Source organism: Camellia sinensis, chromosome 3, assembly GCF_055761805.1.
Source record: "Camellia sinensis isolate YWXY chromosome 3, ASM5576180v1, whole genome shotgun sequence".
NCBI lineage: Eukaryota > Viridiplantae > Streptophyta > Magnoliopsida > Ericales > Theaceae > Camellia > Camellia sinensis.
In genome coordinates, this window is record NC_138963.1 from 35980944 (window position 1) to 35992329 (window position 11386).

The following is an 11386-nucleotide window of genomic DNA, read 5'->3' on the forward strand; positions in this document are numbered from 1 at the left end:
TTGCATGAGTTAAACATTTATCAAATGCTAATGTTTTAGTTATTTCTCATATGTGGTTTAGTATATCTCTACTAGGCTTTGGCTCACCCTATATGGGACATCATTTTCAGGTACAGATGGTATACCACCTCCAAGGACGTAGCTTGGGAGGCTTAGAGGCTGAAAGATCTTTTTGTCATTATCTTTTTGTATTACATGTAAATCAAGCCAAGGGCTTATTCTGTATAAAGAGCTAGGACTCTTCTTTGTGAACCCAAGTATTGGCTTACAAAGTTGTAAGCCCGTAGGGCATTTACTTTTGTTGTCAACATGTAATACCTTCTATAAGAATACTCTAATGTATGGAATATGATATCTCTTTCTTGTATCATGAATGTATAATTTATGGGTTTATTTTGAGGGCGTTACAAAAATATTTAGATCACACCTTTTAAGTGTGATTAAAAACATTTAAATCACACATTTTAAGTGTGATTAATAAAATTTAGATCACATCTTTTAAGTGTGATTAAAAATATTTAGATCACACCTTTTAAGTGTGATTAAAAACATTTAGATAGTATGATTAATAACATTTATATCACATCTTTTAAGTGTGATTAATAACTAATAAAACCCGTGATAAAAAAAAAAAAAGAATTCGACATATATGAAGAATAATCAATATTATTTTTGTACGCGCATTTGAAAAATATAATACATACTATATACTATATTTTGAATCACAACCATATATTGAATGGAATAACGTCATATATTTCATAAATGAAAGTTAAATGTTCAAAAGTATATATAAAGAAATTAATAAAAAGTTTTTAATTGTGATTACATATATTAAAAAATAAAATAAAAAACTTGAAAAAACTAAGTTCTTGAATTCTTTGACCATATTTTTCATCTCTCCAAGAAATTTCTGACTTGAAAAATAAAAAAAAAAATTAATTCAAAAACCGCTAGAAGCATATGAAAAAACTTACTATTTTTGAAGAGATTGTTCTTGTCGTACAAAAGACAAAATCAAACATTTTCTCATCACACTGACTCTTCATCCCCTGCATCAATAGAAATAAGTAACGAATTTGATTATTACTAGTATAAAATGTTTGTATTACCATATATAAATACGACATATACACATGGAGCATGATTGAACAGTATATATAAAGATATATTAGTAAATCATAGCCTTAAAAAGATTTTGTCAAAAAATTATTATAGCAACACATCAACAGAGAGAGAAACTAAACTAAATCCCAACAAAAATTAAAGCTCAAATCAAGGTAGAGAAAGAAAAGCAATTACTATACCAAGTCAAGATGGGTCAACTCCAAAAGACTATACAAATGAACAATCCCCCATAGTTCCAGTATTTGAGTGTTGAGCAATTCCACCAAGATTTTAACAATTATGTACTGGTGTATCTGTTTTCAAATAAGAAAAAATATAAATAGAGAGTGGATAGAAAGAGAAGAAAGAGATGAAATGATGAAAGAGAAAAGAAGAAAAGAGCACAAAAGAGAACAAGTTTAAAGGAGGGAAAGCCTAGAATAGTTATATAACTACAATGACCCAAATTTAGTTTTCAACTTAACCAGAATTAACTCATGGTAATTTGTCCATACACAAAGCAAAGTCGTTAATACACTATCATGTACAGTCATAGAAAAGAGAAAAGTGCATATTGCATCATAGCAAAGTGTGTCTGATTGAGCTTGCCTTTCATGCTAACCTAGTTAAGATGAAAGGGTTTTGCTATGATGCAATATGTACTTTTTTTTTTTTTTTGTATCATGTGTAGTGCTTTTCATGGTCTTTTCATCAATAAAATTTTCTTTTGCTAATCAAAAAATTAAAAATAAAATGGATAACCGTCATAACACTAATCATACTTTTCAAGCAAGATAACAATAAACACTGAAGATATAATTTCTATTAAATGTTTGAGGACATGCTATCTTCAAAAAACATAGAAAACAACCATATGATATCTTAAAAATCATTAAAAAAAATAAATAAATTATTTATTCATCATGGTGAACATATAATTTCTAAAAACAGTGATGTTTAGTAGCCTGTTTTGTAACTTAGCCTTCCAAACCAAAGAAATTGGAGATTTATGATCATAGCACCCAATAAATCGAGTTGATTTTAGCTATTCCATAATATGTACATAGTTCACTTATGCAAGAATAAATATACGCTTACCATCACTCAATAAATAACTTTTTATGAAGAGTCTCAAGCTACCATCTCAGATTATTTCAATTTTAGAATCACAAATTAGAAACTATATTTAAAGATAACTCTAAATTGACTTTGTACTCTTATTGAGAACAATGTATCTGGGGTAGTCAACATTTGGCTTGTAACCTATTACCTAACCAACTTTGTCTATCTCTAATTGCTATTAGTGAAAATCAAATGATGCCAAAGGCAAAATAAAAAAATTACAAAATATTTATTTACTATATTTCGAATTGGGTTCATCCTTATATTCATTGTATTGGGTATCATGCAATACAATAGTGATATACAAGACTGATCTAGTGTGAAGCAATCTCAAACTCTTGAGTGTAAGAGTGATATTTTGTCAAGGTTGTGAGTTTTCCTAAGATGTACTTGAGTTTACTATCTTCCATTGTACAAATGCTTTTGTATGAAGTAAAATTTACACATTTTATGAAATTTGTTATGTTCTTGAAGTGATTATATATTCCTTACTAGCTAAAAAAATTGTTTATTAGCAATTTAAAGAACGGAAGTTATATCATACTTACATGTTGGATTTCAACTCATATTTTTTAGTACGAAATTAATCCATTCAACTCGCACTTCATCAAGTTCGATTTCCATGTAAGTCTTTTTTCCATTGAACTACAAGAGGTTATTTAGAAACAATTAGATAATGAAGAAGATATACAAGTATCATGAATATAATAGTAATAAAAGTTTAGAATTTATCTCACATTTTGTTTTCTTAGGATGCTTTGATCTCTAATGAGGTCTTTCATATACCTTATTACATAAAATCCAACATTCCACGTTTGTAGGTTGTTGCGGGGACTACATGAAAGCATTTTCATTATTATTAGAAACTACATATAAAGTTTTATGATCAAGCTGAACAACCATTAGCATAAATATAGCTATGATAAAATTAGAGAAAATGATATTGATTACCTGAACTACTTTCCAAACTGGATTGGTCCTCCTCCTCCTTTGGGTAGCTTCATAAATTTTCAAAGCACTTTATGAAAGAAATTTCAAAAGTCAAAATATTTTTAGGCTAACTCAAATTGCTTAAAAATGTACGAACCAGCCAAACTTACGTGTTTATTACAATTTCAAGGCTGTGTTTATTTTAGAATTTATCGGATCAAGCAAGTACACAATCATCAATGTTAGATCAATGACTAACAATATCCAATGGTACCTACAATTGAACAAGTCATAAGTATGAGCTTAACAAGTTTATTATCATTTGAACACATGAAATAAATAGTTTTAGATAATTACCCACTATTATAAGGAATTAAAATCAATTGCTCTAGCATAGCCTCCTCTAATCTTCTTGCAAGCAACACTGATTTTGATTTCTCCCCATCCATAGTTTTTCCACTAACGATACAAAGGTTAACAAATACCAATTGTTTCCTCCAATTGGAAACCTTCAACACTTGATGGAGATGACTAATAAAAGAAACAAATGTTAATTAAATTCGTAATTCATAAAATCTGCAGAAATAGCTATTGATGTAGCAAATTTTCCTTACCTTATGTACAACATGATACATGTAACAGATAATTCTTTTACATGACATATGTACTTCATGTCTACTTTTTGAAGTTGGATATTGATCTCCACCCCAAATATGTCTTTCTCTAGTGGAATGTCTATGGCTTCATCATACTTGATATGATCGGCTAATGAAACAAAAGATTGAATGGACTTTTGATATTTTCCACATTCAACATTAATTGAAACTCCCTAAGTTTAAAATTTTCAAAATAAACAAATATAAGTCAACTTTAATTTTAAGAAAGTGTAATAAAGTTTCTAAGTTTGAATATTTTACCTCATCACCGACCAATACAAGATTTTTGGGCCAAGCAACAAAAAATCCCATTGCTTCTCCAACAATAAGCATCTCATCTGGGATAGGTATAAGAAGAAGGGCATCTTTTTGAATAACAACTTCAATAGACACACGTACATTGGATTCTCCTAATGGCACCGTATGAATGGCTTCATTGGGTTCAATTCTCTCACACACCGTGCCAGGTGCAAAAATATTTTCAATGGAACCTACCGCGAGTTTACACGGTTCGCCCTATAACACACAAAGTTAACAATGAACCTTCTAAGAATATCACTAACGATATTAGAAATTATAAAATCAATATATAAAAGCTACACACCTTTCTCTTATTTTGTTTAGGATCTTGAGGTGGAATGTCGTCTTTACTTCTCACTCTATTTTCTGCTAAGATAGAATCATGCTGAAAATTGCCTCTACTACCACTTTTCAACGTGTTTGAACATTTTCCCTATAATAAACACACAGATAACAACAAAAACACTAATAAAATCACTAACAGTATTAGAAAATATAACAACTTTAGGTGTTCTAAATGCTACACACCTTTATAATCTTTTGGGTAAGAGCTTCGGGTGGAATGTCATCCTTAGTTCTCACTCTGTTTCCTGTTGAGAGAAAATCACGCTGAAAATTTCCTTCATAACCACTTCTCAAGGCGTTTGAACTAACATGATCAGATTCTGGTGTATGTGGTATTTGTTGTTCCACTACACTAAGCCTAGCTTGCAATTGTACCACCACTGCCTCAAGATCATTACATTTCTTCTCCCAATGTGACTGATTCCCACGTCTAGGCAAGTGAAAGTAGGTGCTACGTGTGACAGAATTTCCTACACCCCTTACTCGACTAGAAGATTCAGGAGTACCCAATACCATAGTAAGAATGTCATTACATCCTTCAGTCTTTAAACTCCCATCACTTTTTTGTTTGGTCAACTCATCCTACAATATTACATTACTATATAAGAAAAATGAATAGTTGAGGTAGTATAAAATAAATGCAATCAGTACACACAAATATCTTACAATTCTCGCAGCTTGTTCCATAATTGTCTTGTCATCATATTCTCCATTTTTGTTTTGACGAGCCTTTTTTCATAGAATGCTTCTGCCTAAATCTTCAGTAGATCCGGCCATACGTTTCTATCAATCAAACATATATCAATTTTTCAAAATAATCATATCAAAATTTTTATTAAATTATAAAATTTATAACCACTTATATAATCTTCTTGAAAACAAGCACAGCCCTTTCGACTGATTATATGGTTATACTTATTTTGACTTTGTCTCCATTTCTGAACCTGGCTCAAAATCTTTAAAAATGTAACACACAATGTTACTCCAAATGTATAGCATTTAATATTTTTTTTGGGTGAATAAGCCATAAAATAAAACAGAAAATTTACAAGATTACAAGGGGCATGCCACTGTTATTACATAACTATACAAAGTTTGATAGGTCTAGCATTTAATGCTGACATTTTAAATAACTAAAGTTTGATTATTTTTACTTCAAACTCTTCTGATAGTCGCCCTTCAAGAAATGAGTCCCAATGTCTTTGTTCAACGAATCCATAAATTGCTGGTGGGTTTGATATGATCTCAGGATTGGACTTGTTTTCACGTATGTACTTGGTAAGTTCTTTCTTGAATGTCCTCCATTTTGAACAAATTGAAGATAACACTTTTTTCTTACTTCTTTCATCCACTTTGTATGTTAACTGAGTAGTGAAAAACTATAATGTTATAAAATTCAAATTTTGATTGCACTTAAATACAAGTTTAAGCGTCTTACTTACCTCCACACAATTCCATAATTTTTCTTTCAGTTCACCTGGCACCTCAAACCGGTCTTTATAGCAAGCCAACACCCCATGATAGCTTGAACATTTGATTGAATTGTTTCCAATCAATTGACCATTCTCGTTATAGTCAGTGGCTTTTCGTACACCAAAACTTCTATCATTTATGACATCTGGTAATGTTGTCGAACCTCTGGCTTTTCTTTTATTAGATTTTGGTTCTGTTGTTGGTAACCATACATCCTCTCCATCAGTAGGCAGGACATGAGAAGTATCCATTCTGTGAATAAAATAAAATAAAAATTTAAGAAAAAAGGTCAAATAGTTAGACAATTAAATATAAAGACATGACGAAAATGAATATAAGTCAAACATTTTAACATGAAAGTACAACACTTAAACATATCTTAGAAAGCCATTTGTTTTTCATCATGGATTATCGAGCCAAGTTCCCTCACAATCTCCTCGCACGTAAGATGACAAAGAATCATCAACCATATCTAATGATTCAATTTCTGGCAAAACTTTTGTACAGCCATGATGCTCTATACAAAAATCATTGAACTCATCATCCTTTTCACAAGAATATTGTTTTTGAGGAGGTTCTAGCACAACTGACCATCTCAGATCAAGTTGATTTTGTACATAAAAAACTTGCTTAGCTTGGGAAGCCAAAATGAAGGGATCGTCTTTATGGCCTATCCTCCCTAACTCAACTAATGTGAAACCCAACTCATCCACTCTAATTCCCTTTGTGTAGTCAACCCAATCACACTTAAATACCGGAATCTTGAACAGATTGTAGTCAAGTTGCCATATCTCAGTAATAACACCATAGTAACTCATATTCGTAAACACTGGGTTCTTATCCTTATAACCTGTCACTTGCATTGTTGTTGTCACTAAACTAACTCCACTGTTTTGGTTGACTCGTGAGTTATCCCGATCTTTTGTGTGATAACGACAACCATTGATGATATAGCCAGGGAGTTTTATAACATCCAATCGAGGTCCTTATGCTATCCACTTCAGGTTATTTGAGATATTATTTTGGCCACTTAATTCCTTTGAGACCTGTATATGGTTGAATAGTTAGCTAATTTTTTTCTTAATAATATTCAATATTAGAAAAAGATAAATGTTGAATTACCCCAATACCTTTTCACGAAGCCAATACATAAATGTTTTATTATGCTCAATTTGTAGCCATTTTTGACTTTGTGATTGACGATGATATTTTAGCTTCAACCAAGCCATATGCTCCCTATCAAATCATGAATAAAGCAATATATTATGAGATAAATCTCTAACTTGTGAGAATACAATTGTAAAAAAATGTACATGAAATATTCTTACTCAATGTATGGTTGAATGTCACTTGTATTTTCTAACACATAACGATGTGCTTGCTCCTAATCATTACGATCAATAGTAACAACATAACCACTTGATAAAGGCCTTCCAATTTCTATATCATCATCAACTGTCATGTTCCTATTAGAAGGAATCCCGATTGCATCCACTCCAGATAAGTACTCTGCGCAAAACTCAACAGCTTCTTCTACAATATAAATTTCAGCAATGCAACCTTCAAGACAATTATGATTACGAACATAACCCTTTAAGATCTTCATGAACCTCTCAAATTGGTACATCCATCTAAAGTGAACTGGTCCACAAAGTCGAACTTCTCTAATAAGATGCACTGTCAAATGCACCATGATATCAAAGAATGAAGGTGGGAAGTACTTTTCAAGCAAACATAATGTGACCACAAGATCTTTTTGAATCTCATCTAATTTTTCCACATCCACCACTTTGCTACAAATAGCATTGAAAAAGAAACATAACCTGATAATGTCATGTCTCACATGCTTAGGTAACACAGATCGTATTGCCACAGGTAGTAACTGTTGCATCAATACATGACAGTCACGTGATTTTAGACCATAAAGTTTCAAATCCTGCATTGATACACGACTTCCCAGATTTGAAGAGTATCCTTCTGGAACCTTCAATACCAATAATGTTGTACATACTCTTTTTTTCTCCTCCTTAGACAATGTGTAACATGCTGGAGGCAAGTATGTTCGCTTCTCCCCAATTTGTGGTGCCAATTCTTCACGCAAACCCATTTCTACAAGATCAAGGCGAGAATTAATTACATCATTTGTTTTTCCTGGAATATTGAGTAACGTACCAATGAGGCTCTTACACACATTTTTCTCAATATGCATAACATCTAAATTATGTCTAACATATAATTACTTCCAATATTCAAGATCAAAGAATAATGATTTCTTCTTCCAACATTTTGTACCACCAACATCTAATGCTTTTTTATTTTTTTTCCCCATATGGTTACAAGCCCTTCAACCTTATTTAATATCTCCTCCCGAGTTAATGGCATTGGAGTTTATCCAAACTCTTGCTCACCATTAAAAGCCTTTTTTTGCTTCTGATATGGATGGTAGCGTGGAAGAAATTTTCTGTGGCCAACATATGTGTTCTTCTTACCATATTTTAATATGTGAGAACATGTTCCTTCACTACAAATTGGACATGCATAATATCCCTTTACAGTACAACCGCTCAAATTGCCTAATGTTGGAAAGTCGTTAATTGTCCACAACAATATAGCCTTCAGCTTGAAGTGTTCTTCTTTATAAGTGTCATAAGCTTCAACACCTACCTCCCACAACATTTTCAAATGAGTAAACATCAATGTCATTACCAGGTTGTTGTGGACCTGATATTAACAATGATAACATCATAAATTTCCTTTTCATACATAACCACGGTGGAAGATTATAGGTAATCATTATAACTGGCCAACAACTATACCTACTGCTAAGGGAACTGTGTGGTTTTATTCCATCTGCAGAAATAGCTAATCGAAGGTTTCTTGGCTCTACAGCGAAATCTGGCCACTTATGGTCTATTAACTTCCATGATGGAGAATCTGCAGGGTGACACATTGTACCATCAGAATCTCTTTGATGAGCATGCCATGTCAAATCATTCGCTATTTTTGCTGATTGGAACATCCTTCGAAACCTTGGGATAGGTGGAAAATACCATAAAAATTTTGTAGGCACATCATTTCTTATTTTAGTGGAATTCTTCTTCAACTTCCATCTTGATGTACCACATGTAGGACATGAAGTTGCATCTTTGTACTCTTTTTTATAAAGTATGCAATCATATAGGCATGCATGTATTTTCTCATATCCCATTCCCAATGTAGCAAACGTCTTCCCAGCCTCATACATGGATGATGGTATTTCATTGTTCATTGGCAGTATATCACCCAACAACGCCAGTAGATCTGAAAACCCAGTGTGAGATAGGCTATTCGTAGTTTTGAAGTTATATAGTTTAACCAATGCAGATAACTTGGTAAACTTTGTGCAACCCGGATACAATGGTTTTTCCGCATCTTCAAGTAATTTCTTAAACACTTTAGGATCAGCCGTGCAATGATCATAGGCATCTTGAACCATTTCTATTGTTTCAGCTACATTGTCTATGGGAGACGTGTCAAATTGTTGCTGGGAAAAATCTTGTTCATTTAAACATGGTGATGCCTCACTGGTGACTGTTTTTCCATGCCATATCCATGTGGTATAACTTTGGTCAATACCACTGAAAAAGAGATGATTTCTAATCTCTCGAATAGGTTGGCTTCTCAAGTTCCAACAAACTCTACAAGGACAACGTATTGATTGAAGATCACTTGCATGAATTATAGCAAAATTAAGAAATTGTTCAACTCTGTTCTCATAGTCTTTTGATCTTCTATCCTTGAACATCCAAGATTTGTCCATTTTAAATGTATTTTTGAATACCTATATCAACAAAGAAATTAGAATATAAAACAATAAACTAAAGGCTACACAATTGATAACCTCAAAGGAATGTCATTGAGAAGGCACAATTTCTTTGCTAGAACATTAAATACCTTAAGCAAACTTGGAAAGAAAAAAAATGTAGGATCTTATAACAAATAATTTATCTGATCTATGAATAATTACAAAGTCAAAAAAATAAAAATAAAAATTCCACAAGGTCTAAACAATCTAGGCATTCATTATTCAATACTATCATTTATATTGAATGTTTCATATCCAAGAGGAGAGGTGTAGGCTTTAAACACTGCTAGGAAATGCCCCAGGGCTCAAAGTGGGCTACCCAACTCACTTAGGTGGTTTGCCTCCCAAAAGAGGCAGCAACTGGCAGCAACAACAACTGGCAGCAACAGCAACTTGCAGCAGCAGCAAAAACTACACTGCAGCAGTAGCAAAGCAGCAATAATACAGCTCTGCAGCAGTAGTAACAACTAAGTGCTTACTGGTCTTCTAGCTACCATTATAAATTTGAGTGGAGGGTAATTTCTTTAGGGTTGAGTGTTGGGGAGAAACCAAATGAGGGTTGAGTGTTGTTCTTGAGGGTTGAGTGCTAGTGAGAATATACAGGAGGGTCAAGTGATGTGAGCCATATGGTGAGGTTTACTATTTTAAATGTTTTAACTTACATGTTGTTGTGTAGGTTGCCAATTTGGTTTCTATGTAGGGATGGTGGGTTGAGAGATGGTGTGCCCTTATATATTGAGTGAGTGTTGTAAGCTGTGGGTTGAGTGAACTAGTTTCAAAAACTTTCTAACTGTTTACTGCAGGTAGTTATGGCTGGTTCTTATTATAGAGATTTTTCATTGTGGGTCAAGTGAAAGAAGACCTAAATTGTTTGTTGCATTGGAGGATTTTCTCATTGTTATTACTCTTTGATTTCATTTGGTTGAATCTGTGCAGGTGGTCCTAATAGGTCATGCTGAAACTTGGAAGTATAAAGTTATGAGAAATGCAAACTTGAACCAGGTTGCAATCTACGCCAGTTCAATGAATGGGGTATGCTTGACAGTTTTCTTTTTATTTTATTTTGTTGGTGCTACACAATTGGATAGGAAGTATGGAGCTGAATTCCAACTGGTTTTATGCTCATGTTCTAAGGCTTCTACCTATTCCCTTACGGGTTGTGCTTGGGGTCTTATTTTATTTTCTCAAACTCTTGGTTTCTTGTATATTGGTGTATGTGGCTACTATGGAAAAACATAGCATTGATTGGCTACTTTTGTGTGTGCCTCTGATCTTGGTTATGGAGGCAGCCAGTCTGCTAGCTAGACTTATTCACCCAAATAAAAATAAAAAAAACCTAACTACAACAATAGTAGCAGCAACTAAGTGCTGCAACAGCAGCAGCAGCAATAGCAAAGGCATTAACAAACCAAAACAAATCCTTATTTGAAGTGCATTACTATCCATTTATGTTTGAATTTAGTGTAATTTATCGTTATCTAAAACTGAAATGTATTAGTAGATGGGAACATCCATATGGTATTTGGACTTTTTTTTTTTTTTTATAACTTTCTCCTTAATGGTGAATGTACTTTAAGGGAACAAGATATGAACAATATTCTGTGAACAT

General features: G+C 32.8%; 1 pseudogene; it reads right to left on the reverse strand.

Annotated features, from left to right (window-relative positions):
• Positions 1-6334: 6334 nt before the first annotated feature.
• On the reverse strand, positions 6335-9732 carry LOC114303594 (uncharacterized; annotated as a pseudogene).
• Between the last annotated feature and the right edge of the window lie 1654 nt (positions 9733-11386).